The 16,979-nt window shown below is 43.5% G+C and overlaps 1 protein-coding gene across 1 annotated transcript in view; it reads left to right on the top strand.

Annotated features, from left to right (window-relative positions):
- The window catches only part of LOC149331926 (uncharacterized), a 119,067-nt gene that overhangs the window by 78,201 nt on the left and 23,887 nt on the right, over positions 1–16,979 (top strand). The gene's annotated exons all lie outside the window — the stretch shown is intronic.

Here is a 16,979-nt window from a genome sequence, read left to right as displayed (position 1 = left end):
TCAGTATAATGAAGGCTTCTTGCAGTGTTATCATAAGCGTAAACAAATGTGCTGTCGGTGCAAATGTCAAAGCATTATTTACTTAGGCAGAGCGCCCCTTGCGTTAATTTTAAACAAAAAGAAACAATCGCAGGCTTCCTCTACCAACTATGTACGCAGTCATGAAATCAGCCTACTCATCAAATTCTCATGTCTAGCATTTTTGGAGAACAATTTTTAATATTGGAATATTGTAAGCTACTGTTATGGAAATACTGAAAGTAATGGTCCATTCTTTTAAGTTTTTACCATCGCTCAAATCGATCAATTAAGACTGCCATAGAAAGACAATGAGAAACGTTGTTTGACGATAGCAAAGACGTTAATATAAGTAAAATTCAAGCCTGCTTATGATTGTTATAGTGTAATCTTACACAATATGTGAAAAAAATGCGTTCATTAACTATTTCAGGTCGAAAAGTGCTTTTGTCCGGAATTGTTGGGTATGTGAGGAATGTTCGCACTGTGTAGGTAGTTATTCAGTTCTGGAATATTGTTATTTAAATTTCCTTTGGATAGTAAACGAGCTGCTTTAGAAAGAGGGTGTAGAGAAACGCTAGCAGAAGCTGGCAGAAGTGGTATCTGTCACATTTACGGAGCAGCCGCATCAGGGCTGCTGGGGGAAAGGCGAAACGCCTACACGGCTTTTCGTCGATGTAGCTTGTGAGACCTAAGGGCGTTTTAGTCCTCCCGATGAATACGATTTCTCGTAGTCTTAAACACTACCGCTCTCGTTCGGCGTTTCTTCAGACGCTAGAGACAGCTTTTCTATGTCGGGTCGATTCGTCGCGATGCGGTCTTCGTGCCTCACATGCCGGTCCTTCATAAGTTCACATGACTATCGGCAAGTCTTCGTGCAGCGAATAATTAACAGCGGCGACACCGTTTCGATCGTTTCCCATGCGTTTGCTATGGGAGAAACGGAGTTCATGTCCGTACAGATTGTTTTCATCTTTCCCCGCTAGGTTGTTGAGCTGAGTTGAGTTGAGTTGTTGTATGCTACAGGTGGAATTTGCTTTACAACAACTCAACTCAACTCAACAACCTAGCGGGGAAAGTTGGAAACATTCTGTACGGACTTGAAGCCGCTAGGATCTTGCGCATGACCAGATTTTTCGCACCAAAGGCGGATTGTTATGCAGCAGGAGCCTTAATCTGTGACAATTCCTTTCCAAGAATGCTATTTTTTAGTGCATGCGTCTGGTAGGTTCTTTTACTAAAGATGCAGAGTTCACGGCGTGCTCACAGTACAGATGGAGACCTTAGTCTCGATGCATCATCTCTGACGCGGATATCTGGCGGCGAGCTCTTGCACTGGCCTCTGTGCTGTTTTGCAACAAATCTAATATAAGTGGAACGGCTTGAAGGTGGGCTTCATGTGCCTTAGTTTCTGAGCTCTTTTACTGATATAAAGCGGCTTAGAATGAGAACAAATGGTAAGTTTCATCCCTTTGCGTCCGTGTAATATATGTGTACACTCTTCTTGCAGAGTATAAGGACGCTGCAGATAGACGAAAAGCGAATCCAACTGAGACTCGTAAGTATTTTGTCCACAGTTTTCCAAGGTACGAGAGCCGCCAAGATGATAGCTCTTTGTGCGCCTTTCTAGACGACCCGCTCGCCATGGAAATGAAATGCAGCGACATTTCCTGTTCGCGCATACATGCGCCCGGCAGTTCTAAAAAATCGCCTTTCCGGGTGGAACACGAACAACGAGAGGTGAACATGTATTCATGGGGCCGTGTGTTGGAAATGCAGATGTCGAGGCATAAATGCAATCATGCTGAGAGTTCATATAGTACATGGGAAGCGCTTACTTCTTTATTTAGAATTCTGCAAAACGATTTCATCGCACAGTAAAACAAGGAGAGGTTCACTCTCATAACTAGAACGACTGCTCTACTATACAATTCGCCCCAATGCAGCTGAATATACAGTTGAACCTCATTGTAACGAAGGTGAAGGGGCTCAGTGGTTACTTCTTTATAGCCGTATCTTCGGTATAGCCCGTGTTGACGCAGCTTCCAAGGGTAATTGTCATTCCTTCGTTACATCCATTATTTCGTTGTAAATCACTTCGTTATAACGAGGTTCGACTGTAATCAAAATAAAACTATGCGCGTAGCGAAAACTGACCACCTGATACATCTTTGCGGGGCAACTCTTTCAATGGAACCGCGCGGTGGTTTAGTGGTTAGAGCGCTCGACGGCTGAGCGCGAGGACGTGGACTCGATCCCGGCCGCGGCAGCCTCATTTTGATGGAGGCGAAACACAAGGCACCCTTGTACTGTACGATGTCATTACACGTTAAGAAAACCCTATGTGGTCGAAATTAATCTGAAGCCCCTCGCTACGGCGTCTCTCATAGTCTATGCCACTTCGGGACGATAAACCAAAAATTACGACGGGCAGTAAAGATTACTTACGTGCTTTAAATGCGAAACCATGGTTTTTATTTTATTTCTGCCTTGTTTTGTTTTTACTTTTTCCTCTTCCTAATGACACACCTACTCATTAACCGCAAGGCAACGGATATACTAGGTTCTCCTTTGTTCGCCAATGGGCAACGCGCTTTTGTGGCCTAGATTTGATTTTGATGCTGTTTCCTCCTCCTGCTTACCGCTCAATGTACTATGGATTTCCGCGACATGATGTACGTACGCAGCTGCCAAAAATGTTACTTTCACCGCGCACTAAGACCTTCTTCTACAAGCTGAACACGGACACATTTCCCGGGAAGATTCGGCTTCTGATAATGGGCATTTTTGTGTCATCAGACAGCTTCCGCCTCTAGAATGTTCTTGAAATAATTGAACATTGCTTCATCAATTGTAAGGACGCAATATTGATATGGGATGTCTTGTCATGGCCTTTAAATCATACTATACGATACCTCACCGGAGTGAAATATGTTGATGAAGCTCCAGATATTCATTTTTTTTCTGAATGGACTACACAGCTTATGGAAAACTAAAATGATGGACCTCCAGTGTGAATCAGTTATTTCGGCAATATCTAATTTCTGCCAACTGACTGTACACCTGAGGGATGTGTATCAACAGACAGACTTTAAACCGGAGTGGCACTCCTTCTTTGTGGTGTTCTCAACCTTACCACCTGTCTAGTGCTCTGTTGATGTCTCCTTTCTAGATGTACCTCGTGGCGCTTTAGAAAAACTTTGTAAATTGCTCGTATTATTAGAACGTAATTTCACTGTAATAAATACCATATTTTAAAAAAGCGGTTTTGTGGGCTAGGGGTTGCGTGCACGACTCGCAATCTGAAAGTCCTGGATACCATCACCCACAACTTCGAAAAAGAATTTGATTTTTCTTTGATACCACAGTGCCGTCATCTGGGATTTTTTGTGCCCACTTTAGTGGTCAACGACGGCCAGGTTTCGTTGCCGATGAGCCATATAATTATTTCACATAAATATAATGTATACTATATACATTAATTGATAAAAATAATTGATAACAAGTGCTTGGACGAGCACGTTCAAACTTTTGATTGGAGGTCTCTGCTAAGTCAAACTCACATTGATGCTTATAACTCGTTAGTAGCTAAGTTTGATGAGCTATATGCCAGTTCCATGAAGGAGGTTAAAATCAAGTTAAGAAATCCAGAGAAGAAATGGATAACGAATGATATACTTAAACTTTCTCATGAGAAGGACAAACTATGGAATGACTATAAACAAGATGTCGAGAATCTTGCCTTGAAAGAGCAGTACAGGGCACATCGTAATAAGCTTACTGCTATGCTGAGGCAAGCAAAGAAGCAATATTTTTCTGCTGAGTTTTCTAGGTGTAGCAGCAATATGAGGAAAACTTGGAGTCTATTAAATGAAGTATTAGGTAGACAGAAGAAATCTAATTTGGATGAGAAGTTGCATTGTACTTTTCTAAAAGCAGATCCTTCGACCATTGCAAATTCTTTTAATGATGCGTTTGTATCATCCATTAGGGAACTTAAAAAACAAACTGTCGTTTCTACCATTCAGTACCAAGGCAAGAAAACAATTAATTCTGCTGCTTTTCCTCCTGTTGATCAAGATGAGTTGTGGAACCTTATTAGGACGCTACCAGACAGCAAACCACCAGGCTACGATAAGATTAGACTGCGTGATTTGCGAAACAATTACTCCAAACTTAAAGATGTACTTTTACATATACTTAATGGATGTTTCAAGACAGGAGAAATACCATCAGGTCTGAAGATCTCATTACTACGACCCATCTACAAGTCGGAAAAAAAGACAGATCAAACAAATTACAGACCAATTGCCATACTACCAGTCATTAGCATCCTGATGGAAAAAATTGTGCACCAATATATGACATGTTTTTGTGACAAGTATTCTTGTTTGAGTACTACACAGTATGGTTTCCGTCGTAATATTGGTGCGGTTGAGCTTCTCGAAGATTGCTGTGATTTTATCAATGGTAACCTGGATGTTAATCAATGTGTTTTTGGATTGTTTTTGGATTTATCGAAAGCATTCGATACCGTGGAGCACTCTGTTTTGTTAAGTAAGTTGGAAAGTATTGGATTCCGTGGTCCATACCAACAATTTTTTGCAAGTTATTTGTCACAGCGTAAGCAAGTAGTGAAAATTAAAGAATCATTTAGTGCTTTTTCTGATATTCAGTACGGCGTTCCACAAGGTTGTTTTGGGACCCTTTTTGTTTAATATTTATGTAAATGATATGGTTAACCTTACATTAAATGCAAAATTATTTCAGTATGCTGATGATACAGCTTTAGTGATATCCCATGAATCTAGCCCACTCGCACTCAAATTACTTCAGTACGATATCAATAAAATAGTAGACTGGCTATCTGGAAATCAAATATACATCAACATAAACAAAACTGTGTTAATATGTTTCAGAAATCCGCACAAGAATGTTGATCTTACCCAGTCGTTTCTACTGCATGGTAGCAACTGTGCCAATTGCGAATGTTCGCCACTACCCTACTCGAGCAGTGTTAAATATCTTGGCCTATATCTTGATTCCAACATGTGTTGGTCTTCCCAAATTGACTATTTATTAAAACGACTCCGTGCTCTTTCTGTCCAGCTTTATCGTATAAAATACACTACACCTATAAACTTGCGTCAGACTGTGTATAGATCTTTAGGAGAATCTATCCTTAGATACGGCGTTTCAGTGTATGGTTCTTGTGCACCTTGTAAGATTAAGAAGGTAGATAGTTTCCTGTGCAGAATCTACACTAATTTATTGTATGGCACTGCTCACGAGAAGTCCGACCATAACACCAGAATGGTTAAAGCAGGAGTTATTCCTCTGCATGACTTGTACTTACAGGTGGTAGTTCTGAGAAATTACTTTTCAGCACAGTTTAAACAGCCAGATAAAAAACCAGAGTCACTTAGGCATATAGCGCGTTATAAAGTTCCCAGGGTTTACACACATTATGGTAAAAGGACACGACAGTTCTATATACCCCACCATTTTAATAAACTACCTGCTCAGATGTTTGGTTGTGATTCGTTGACGGCTGTGAAATCTGGACTGCAAGCGTGGTTTGAAAGTTTCAAAGAAAGGAAATACTGATTTGCTTTGTAATTTCTATCTTGTTTTTAAATTTGTGTTCCATTTATTAACTGCAGATTTTCTTTGCTTTACATAATTCTCAATCGCTAAATTTGTTGACTGAACTATATGTAATATTTCGACTTTGTGTTATTGCTTTTTTTTTCTTCTTTCTTCTTCTTCTTTTTCTTTATGGATTGTAAAGTGTGCACTTTCAGCGTTTTGTATTCACCGCATGCTGTTGTGACTGCCGTGGCCCGCCCACAAGCGCTTGCGCTTCTGCGGGCACACGCTATGTACTGTGTATATATATCTTGCAATAAAATTCCTGTATGTATGTATGTATGTATGTATGTATGTATGTATGTATGTATGTATGTATGTATGTATGTATGTATGTATGTATGTATGTATGTATGTATGTATGTATGTATGTATGTATGTATACCATGTTTCAGTGGAACACGGCGATGCTACCATATGCTTTCTACATGAAAGCAGACGGCATCATCCTGGTCTACGACCCTGCAATTTTGGTGCGTTGATTTATTTGAATATTTGTCAAACATTTACAATACACAATCGTGCTCGCAATTAAGATTTCCACTCATATAGCTCGTAGACTAACAGCAGCGCATCCTCTTCAGTGCGAGGATGTTCTAGTACTAACAGTTACGAAACTCCTTATCAAAATCCGACTGAGCCCAGTGGCCATTTTTTTTAGAGATTAGCCGATTATGAAGCGCCCTTTCTATTTAGAAATCAGCTGGTGGCGACGACACCCTGCAACTGGTTTTTCATGCTATTTTTTTTAACAGCTCTAGAAGAGTTCATCTTCATACCGCAAGTGAGGACACAATTTGCTTATCTCCAAATTTTGGCCTTAACAGAGCAGCGGATTTTGTTGCATGCGCCTTACGGGAAGTTTCTCCACGGGCAGGCACTAAAATCTCTGCACGAAGCTCTAGCATAACTATTCTGAATACGCAGATGCATACGCTGCCATCTTTTTTTACCACAGGTACAATTGGTGAAGCGAAAGCACTGTTCGAAATGGGCTCGATCACGCCCAGACTAACTAGTTTTTCCAGTTCTTTCTCCACCGCTTCTTTCAGTGCGAACGGAATGCTTCTAGCTTTACAAAACTTTGGATGCTGTTCTGGCTTCAGGGAAAGTTGAGCTTCCTCACCTTGAATTTCGCCGAGTTCATCGTTGAACAACTGCGGATGTCGGTTTAAGACTTGTTCCAAGTCCCGGTGGTCTTGCGCACCCACGTGATTAACGCTACTCCAATTGAGCCTGAGCTGATATAACCAGTCTCGTCCTATGAGAGCAGGACCTTCCTGGCAGAGAATGTGCAGAGGTAGCTGGAGAGACTGGTGCTGATGCTTCACGTTTACTGTTACCACTCCTTTCGGGCGCACGCACTCCCCTGTGTACGTACGAAGCAACACCGATGCCGGGCGTAACTTCATCTGTGGGAAGCGTGAGCGAAATAAACTGTACGGCATCACTGACACTGCTGCTCCAGTGTCCAGCTCCATGTCAAGCGGAATTCCCTGAATACACATCGTAAAGCGTATCGGCTCTTGACGTGGTTTCTCGAGCGTTGTTTGCAACAGTGGCTCGATGTTTTCCTCGGTCTCGAACACGCCGAAGCTTTGCCTCCGGTAGTTTCCTTTTCGTGCGTGTTGCCCGCTCGCTTTCGAAGGGTGCGAATCAGATCCAAGCTGGGAGCGGCAGACTTTTTGAATATGCCCTACTTGGTGGCATTTAAAGCAAGTCGCTATTCGGAACCGGCAAGCCCGGTTGCGATGACGCAAGCCACATCGCGTGCATGGTGAACCGTTCCGTGCAAGGGACTCTTCTGCAGAAAACTTCTGAAGGTCTTCCTGGGTTGCACTGCTAGGTCGGCACTCTGTGACGTTCTTGGAAGCCGCCTCCACTGATAAGGCTATCTCAACCGCCTTTTTGAAGGTCAGAGATGCATCCTCAACAAAAAGCCTCTTCTGGATGCCAGCGCTAGCAATACCACATACAAATCTGTCTCTCAGAGTTTCTTCTAAGTTAGCTCCAAATTTACATGTTTCTGCAGATTGCTTGAGGCCTGCCACGAACTGCGCGATGCTCTCCGTTTGTTGTTGCGTTCTTCGGTGAAACCTTGCTCTTTCCGCAATAACCGATGGCTTGGGTGACAGATGCTCTCGTAATGCTTTCTGCAGTTCTGACAAAGACTGACTAGCAGGAGCGTTCGGGGCAGTCAAACTCTTCAATAACTTGTACGTCTTCGGACCCACAATACTCAGGAAGGCATCTACTTTGTTCTCGTCTGGAATCTTATTCACTCTAAGGAATGCATTAATCCTTTCTTCGTAAGTTTCCCAATCCGACTGAGATTCATCGAAAGATTCCACTTGCCCAATCGTGACCATCCTGGCTGTTTCCGAGTCGCTCCAACGTGGTCCTTCTTGTACGCTTGGCTGAATATCCGTCTTCACGGTCCCCGTGGGATCGGTCCTCGTTCTGCTTCAGAATCCCATCCTCGTCGCCAAAAAGTTGTCGTGTCTTGCTAAGGGAAACGACACTGTAGCCGAGGTACAACAAGAACTCGGGTTTATTGTCAGCCGGCCGTCAGACCGCGCGTCCCGCTGGTCGACGACTGCCCGCGAAAACCAACACGCATGTGCTTATATCGAGATACAGACAGGCAAGGGGGCGGTGCCCAAATACCGGCACGTGGCCGTGAGTTGGCCGTTTGCTTATCGTGATACAAACACTACATCAACTTTGTTTCTAAATTTGTCTAGCGAATATAAGCTCACTGTTCTATACAAATTACCAGAAACTTAGCGATGCTTTCATTTCGGTCGAAGGCAAGGTAGGCCCTCTGCAACTGTGGCTCAGTCTTGAGCTCATCCAGGCTGTCGGCTTCCATCGGACATATTGAGTGGTCGGTGAGGCTGCTTCGCCGTGACAGTTTGGACGTGATCGGCGAATCCCACTTCGTCGTGGTATGATTACGAATCCGACATTCGTAAAGCGCCTGCTAGGCTAAATGTTAGGTTGAAGTGCATGGGCAATGACCTCTCAAAAGGTGCCGACAGAGTGCCGGTGCGCAAGAGTATTTCTGCCGTGCCTTTAGCTCTGTAGCGGCAGGTAGCCTGCTCCCGCGTTGCTTGAGTTATGTGCACATGATGCTCATCCGGAAGGCTGCAGGTTATCACACGTACGTGTGACTTTGGTTGTAACTGCTTCTTCAGGTAGCCTTTTTTTATTGGTTTACGAAATCTGCGGGTTGGATTCTATTTCGGTGGTTCCAGACTTACAAGTTCTGGTGTTTCTGAGTTATATCTCCATACTCCCGGTGAAAGATCTTATGGCTCAGGGTCCTTAGCCAGCATCCTGGCTAGCTTCCTTGCCGCAACCTCTTACACTTAGTGATTATTTCGCTGAAGATAACATTCATCGCATATGTACGTAAATCTCGTCTTCCTCGGGTAAAGTGGAATATCACTTTTCGAGTGAGGTGCCCGTTTATTTACTTCGTTCTCACTGCAGTTTTCTCTGCTCCCTATTCAGATCCGAGCTCAATGTAGACTTCACCGTCCTGTGGTCGCTACATCTCAACTTACCCACCACTTCCACATTCTGCTCTATGCCGGGAGATGCCCATATTACAGTCTCATTTTTACCCTCACCGTTGAGGCTATCACAAATCTTTGCTTCCTGTTCACCTGCTTGCGCAAGAAGATATTTAGTGAGCTATTTTGTTCTGCAAGTTTTGCTAACGGCTCCTTCTTTGTATTTCTAGAAACCATGCCACAGTGCCCCGCTGCTTGGTTTCCTCCTTTCTTCCTGCTTACCTTGGCATTGAATTCGTGGCTCATGAGTACAGTGTACTGCGTTTTACCTTTTTTTTACCAATTTGACATCTCAATTGAAACTTTATGCCATTACGGTATGGTGACTGGATGTCGGTGCATAGTCTTGGACGACCTTAAACTTGTATCTCTATTTAACTGGCAACTTGTGGTTAATGCTAAAGAACACACCTTTGAAGAGCACCACCCGACTAGTTTCACCTGACAAGGTTATTGTGTCAAAGGCCGCCAGGTTCATTTTTCAATGGTGACCTCTCCCTCGCTAGAAATGGTCGGTGTAAAAGCGCCAAGCACTTTCCAATCCAGTCTACATGCGTACTGCCTCAGATACCGTCTTGTTCACTCGGTAGTTCAACCTTGGATCGGAGTCATGCCACCGTTGTGGGAACACATATGAAGAGTGCAACATTCTGAAAAGCGAATACTGGAGACCTTGGGAGGTAGTTAGCACAGCACAAGGCGACTCAGTGCAGTGAACCAAACAGCTCAGCTACAAGTTTTCCTGTACGATAGCCACGTTCGATAATGTAAACTTTCGTTTAGCACCCGTCCAGTGCACATATGCGTCTCCATCTGTATTCTCGTGTTCTTTTCCCTGCTGCTCTTCGCCATCAATACACAAAGAAAAAACATACGCACAGCAGGATTGTAGAAATGATTGTGAATATAACTTCAGACATGCCAAACCACTCACGCCTAAAATAAGAACGAATTATGGAAAACAGCCCTCTGCGTTCCAATCAGTAGATATACTTAATAAATTCGCAGAAATTGTTAACTATGCTTGTTTTAAGCAGGTGTTCAAAAACCAGGTTAAAGAGATATTGCTGAATGGAAATATATGCTTCCATGATTAGAATCATATCTTTAAATATTTTATATATTTTTTATTCTCGATGTAAATATATAATTTAGTTGGTGCAATCGCTCTCGTAGTACTAGACCTTCCACTTTCTTGTGAAGTTTGTTTCTTAGGGCTTGATCTCCTTTGTTTCATACCGCTTTACCGACTGACAATTATTTTCTTTGTTTTCTTTGAGCACAGGTATGCTAACTGATTTGCATATACTAAGAGCATATATTTTCAATTTTAGCGGTATCCGCTTATTGAGTATAAGATTTCTTCTTTGTATAGATTATTACTCATTATGTGAGAGTGCTACCTCGGTACATTTTTTGTGCCATTGTTGGTTTAACTTTGTAATCATTCTGTATTTTTCTGTGTTTGCTGTCGATTATGTGCACGAGGGGGCTGGGACGATCCTTCAGGCACTCAAATGCCTTTAGTCCCAGCCTCTCCTCGTACTTCAATGGTAAAGAAAAAAATCCAGAAATTTTGAAATATGCGCCAACTAGCCCCGTAAAACTTTTTGTTTCAACGTACGTCAATAACTCTGTAACTATGTTTCGATAGCTAACTAAATCATTGTGTTCTTCTGAACGAAATCCATCCACTGAACCCCATATTTTATCGCATGTTGTTTTTCTTTTCCTCCACGTTACCTCACCACTCCGGCTGAAAATGCCTCATCAGTCGTCCTTCGACATGTTAAAGATGCTATTTGAAAGAATCGACCAGTGCGCTTCTAAAAACGTCAAGAAGCTTCTAGTCTCCCATATGGGTGACATGACAGCGAAGAAGGTGGTTGACAGTAAAATGGCAAAGGTAAGTGTGCGTCTTCAATTCCAAAACTTCCACGTGATTTGCTGCTCCTAGCACAATAGAGGAGTAAAAATTAGTACGCCACTGCTATTTAACTATTACAGTCGGATACTACTCAAGAACGAAGCGACAGATGCCCCTCAAATAAGGCCCTCCATCCAATAGCGTGGACAGATTTTTATGACGCCGCGGTTAATTTCATGAAGCCGTGGTTATTCCCCTCTCATCTCCCCCCGTGGTTTCATGCTAGCAGGTTCAAATGAATCGAAAAAGAGAGAGAGGGGAGATTCGGTCGACGCCATTGGCTGGAGGGGCTCCTTTGAGGGGCATTTGCTGCTTCGTTCTTGCATTGTACACGACTATCGTAAGGAATAGGTTAGGCGAAACAACTTTGGGGGATTTTCACATAGGGCCAACTTTTCGTAGACGCTTTTTATTGCTTGGCTTGTCAACCTACTAGCAGCGAGACCTCACAGATTAGGTTGACTATGTGGCCCAAATGACTGTTTCTTTGCTTTTGCGGCTTAAAAGTACTTAGCAGCCGCTGATATGGGAGCAGATTCGTTGTTACCATTTGAGCATCGCTTTCAGCCAAGCCCCTGTTAGTGCGCTTAGGTTCCGTACGGGTCATCTTATTTGCTCTGCTATTCCGCTCGTGCGCTGCTTTTTCAGTAATCTTTTTTTTTTCTTGATATTCAACACCAGACGCACTTGGGAATATATAGTAGTTAACTGCGCCTACATGTGAACCTGTATACTTTTCTCGTCTTATCATGTGTAATTCATACAACTACAAGAATTGAACGAAATGTCAAACAACCAGCCTGCATCAAAGCTCCATGACTGACTTCAAGTGAACGATTATAGAAATCTAAGCCATCGCGCATAAGCACCACACTGGACAACCCAAAGAGAAGTATCTACACGAGGTCCATTTTCCCGAATGGCTGCATTTCGACATTACGGCGGAGTTCTTTTTTTGCAAGCTTTACCTGCACACAGCACTGCCGGTGAACAGTTTCTATGTAAATCATGCATAGATAGAGGAGGCGCTATCTTCCGTTAACGAAAATCGCTGTCACTCATCACCTCTCAGGATTTTTGAAGCTCGGCAGCAGCGTCGTTAATCGCAAAAGTAGAGCAGCTAGTCGAGATCTCACGACACAAAAACTCGCAATGGCAAAAGACCGACTACCTGAAAGTTGTCGACCCCTTGAAGCAACTGTATAGACGTGCAGGCCTAGTGAGAGCACCTCACTGCATTATTACAAATGCTCGACATACGTTTCGAATAACTTGCGTTTGATGAGTTCCTATGTGGCTTTAGTAGTCTAAGTTTTGACTATTCAGGCTCCGTGGAGTGAAAAAGAAAAAAAGAAAACTGAACTATGTGAAATTAGTGAGCTGTACCTCCCTTTAGCATCTTATGTCTGCATTCGCGGAGTTAGCTCACTAGACTCAGGAAATATTTTTTTTTATTCCATATAGTAAAACGACTGTCGCCATTTCAAATTGGAGTCATGTGGCTTCATAAACGTTTTCTAGGCTTCAGGTATAATTGTATGCCCTCGAGAAAGATGCAATAGCAGATGGCATCATTGTAATTTTGAACGCTCAAACCATTTACAACCGAACGCGTGATGGACAAGTCGGCCTTTTAAATGGTGCTTCAGGGTAGTTCGTGCACGCGTGAAGATTTCTGCCACAGTCCTGATCGCTTGCAACAGGCCTCACTGCTGAAAACCTACTTCGTTACAAGTTACTCTCGTTCTTCAAAGGCACCGCCATCTTCTTCCAGCCATGCCCTTTGTGTCCTCGCTCTTTGCGGGGAGTAGGGTTCGTGTTGAAAACAGTTACCGAAAAACAGCAATGCGCCCTGTGCTTATTTCTGTACATCCACATTTCGGAAGAGGTTAACATTACCGGAAGCAAAGAAAAACAAGTGGTGTCACCTGCTACGAGCTCATTAATCGTATTTGGCGTGAAGAAATGCTACATTTCAATTCCAGTCAAATAAATATTGCAGAAATTTGTGATGAAGCCATCGTGACACTTGCCGCTGCACGTTTCGAGCAGTAACATCTTCAAGAGGTGCTTTTTTATCACTGTCACGGCCGCTTGATGCAAAGTATCTAGCGGCCGTGGCACTGTAAAGCAGAAATAGCTGTGACGTACCTCACAAAAAAAATTTCAGGCAGTCTATACACTGTCTACAGACTTCTGTCTATAAATTCTATAGACTCTCTATAGACAAATCTTCGAGAGCAATCTGTGGGCAATCCAAACGCCTCTATTTTATGGCCATACAATTTTAGTAGACTTTTTCGATGAACTGTCTATAGACTATATGAATAGACAAAAAGAAATATCTTAGAAAAGCAACAGAGTCTATAAAGTGTCTATAGACTGTCTATAGGTCAATTTTATAAGGGGTGAACCTGGCACTTTGAAAAATGTCCTCTATTTCTCCGCTAAACACTAAAATCAGCACGTTACGCTTTTTTATCTCCAAAACATGTATGGCCGTAATTAGTAACAACGTGATCGTTTCTGTGGTAACCAGAACATACGCCTGTGATTAAGTTGCTCATGAAAAGTACTCTCCAGAATAGGACCTCTAAAAGGCGCACCATAGTGTATCCGCCTTTTATAAAATAAGCTCCAACGGATCACGGAATTCCATCATCCTGAATCGAAAGAGATCACTCATAACCTACCAAATCTTCCTAACTACACAGCGTCTTTGACAACTACGCATAGTTGTCTGCGTGATATTGTAACTGGTCGGTTTTCGTTACAGCTTGTCGCGGACAAGCAAGGTGCTCGATTCATCGATACGAGTGTTCCAGATGGCATCAGCCTGGAGGAGGCAGTCACGGACATGGCACGCGAGCTCATGGACGGTTCAAACCTTAAGGTGGCTGAGTTAGGTCACCCGAGCTACGACAACAGTGCCGACCACGACACTTCCAAAAAGTGCTTCGGGGGCAATCGCAGGTATTGCGATGAATTTCACATTTGCGCTCTAAGAGCAACTGATGACAGCCCAGTCAAAGTTATCAAAGAAAAGGGCACCAGGAAATCACAGACTGCACTTACGCAATGTCTGTCACAACGTAAGCTGTCCGGACCTAACTAGAATTATGCTGGGCGTTTCAAATTATTCTATACAGAATTTCTTTTAAACGGCGTGACAAACACTTCGGTGGACTCAGGGCATCTGGATTGTGTGGCAAGGCGGGTATTATTTCTGCAACAGAGTGTAATTGCAAGCCAAATATTTCACTAAAATTAATTACCCACTTTTTCATTTTTGCTTCTAGGGTGTAAGGTCACATTACCAAATTAATAAATGTCGTCGGCATTGAACGAGAGCTAAATTTTAACATATTGCATTGGAATCGGCATTGTGGTTCGAGATATCATAAAACAACCACTTTTGCGACCTGGTTAACTTGGCTTTTCTACGTTTCACATCGATGAAATGACGTCACTTGAATGTTTATTGCAAGGATTACTTGTGCACTTCATGACTTTAATGACGTGGGAGATGTTGAAGTTGTTTCCGCGACATCAATGTGCAGCCATTCCATTTCAGAAATGTTAAATACATGAAGACCGACTTAAGGTGCGTTCGAAGACATCTTTTTCACGTTTGATACCATGAACCACATTGCCAATTCCGAAATTTTCTCAACATATCTGGCCCACAGTTTTTAAGGCCTTCAATTTCGCAGTACTCGTATATCGCAGCGCTTGTGCTGCTCGTCTCCTTTTCTGTGTCCTCGTCTTCTGCTGTAGTGCAGTTTGTTTATCGAACATGCCTCAAAATGCATGCTGTTTACATTATTTTACCCCAAAACCATTTTTTTTTTTAGTTTCAGGCTCATTTTAGTGAATAACTGGCTTATATATGCACCCTATCACGTAAACAATTTTCGCCTTACCGTGCAGCCCACAATCACCGACCACACCGGCACATATTTCACGGTTTCTGTAGGAACATTTCGTATCTAATAATTTGAAACAGGCGGTATATTAGGATTCGCAGTCTGGTACCATTCTTTCGCACTCAATCTGAGAGGAATGAAGAAGTATTAACTCACGAGCCATGGCGCCGGTATTGGGGTGGAAAACACGGCCACCCGTACTGAGGCTTTAACACAGAGCGTTTGTTTCGCATGAAGTGAGATTTTCTTGCAGATGCAACAAGCTTGCTCCTTCCTTCCTAAGAAAGGAGGAAAACAGAGCGGATGTGGCCAGAAAACAGGATGCAGAGTGTGTCACACTTTTACTTTTTTTTAATTGCGCAGGAAAGGCGTAGCACATTCTAGGACGCCTCACAAACTACAGTAACCGCATTCGGGTCTAAGCCATGTCTTTGGATGCTGGAAAGCCCGCCACCTTTGACCGCTTGTATTACTCGCCGTAAGCGGCGTGGGTGACTTCCTTGGCTGCTTTCGTGGCTTGTGGACCACCGCCACCAGCCTTTTGTCGTCCAGCAGGATAGAGCGCAGCCTTCGTTCCTCGCCACTTCTGGTGCTCTACGTGCCGCTACATTTAGCCGCTTATGTTTTTCAATTTAACCAGCGCGCGCAGCATCTCTTGGAGCCTTCGTTGCTTGACGTGGTATAGAACGATCCTTACCTCTTCAGGCTTGCTGTCGCGCTAGGCCGCCTTCTAACCTGCTTGTGCGGCTACATAAAGCTGCTGTAGACGACATATAGGCGAGCCCACGGTGCAAGAAAATATGGCGTATGAAAATATTCTTACACCATGGGCGAGCCTTACTATCTCTTCACTGAACCGGTCGTATTGCAAGGCCACGGTGGCAGCACTACAGCTGTCACGCATTTCGAAGCACATAACTGGTTTGGTTTATGGGGGTTTGACGTCCCAAAGCGACTTAGGCTATCAGGGACGCTGTAGTGAAGGGCTCCGCAAATTTCGACCACCTGGGATTCTTTAACGTGCACTGACATCGCACAGCACACAGGCCTCTGGAATTTCGCCTCCATCGAAATTCGACTACCGCGGCCGGGATTGAACGCGCGTCTTTCCCTTACGGGTTGATCCAAACATACCTGCTGTCCCTTCCTAATGAATGTTTTCACCACCACCACCGCGCCTTTCGGGTCAGCAGCAGAGTGCCATAACCACAGAGTCATCACGGCGGCTGAAAGGCCCTCGAAAGAGGGAGGAGGTATCAAATAAGAGGGTGGGGGTAAGAGTATTAGATAAGAATGCGACAATAATGCGGCTGTAGACAACAGACAACATATGCATCGAAGTACAATGTATGCAGAACTACAAAAAGTACAACACAAACAATTACAACACAAAATTGTGGGGGACAAACTAAATATGACGAAGTTAACAAATGATTTCTGGAAAGTTTAATTCAGTGACAATGGTAGATGGCAGGCTATTTCAGTCGACTATTGTGCACGGAATAAACGACTTAGACTAAAGGGACGTGCGGCATGTGATGCGCTTTACTTTGAAGGGGTGACCGCGGCATGGAAAGACCACTTAGGATGATTGGAACAAGTCGGCGTGAAGCTCGAGAGGCTACCAATCAGAACACGCAGCGCAAGTAGTTGCGGTGGTGGCTTAGTGGTCTAAGGCGACGGACAGCAAAGCTACCTTGTTTGCACAGGCAGTTGTTTTAATTGCACTCTATGCTGGAGTTTTTTTTCCTTTGAATATCGTTCGGACAGACAGTTTCCGAATGGAGAAATGTTCGTCCTCGTGTTGGGTCACAGGTGCCCCGCTTCATGTTCCGCCTGAGGTTGACCATGCCTTCCGGACCATGTTCACCCGAATTTGTC

The sequence above is a fragment of the Amblyomma mixtum genome, chromosome 8, assembly GCF_055824585.1.
Source record: "Amblyomma mixtum isolate Tamu chromosome 8, ASM5582458v1, whole genome shotgun sequence".
In the NCBI taxonomy this organism is placed as follows: domain Eukaryota; kingdom Metazoa; phylum Arthropoda; class Arachnida; order Ixodida; family Ixodidae; genus Amblyomma; species Amblyomma mixtum.
This window is presented reverse-complemented; position numbering and strand designations above follow the sequence as displayed.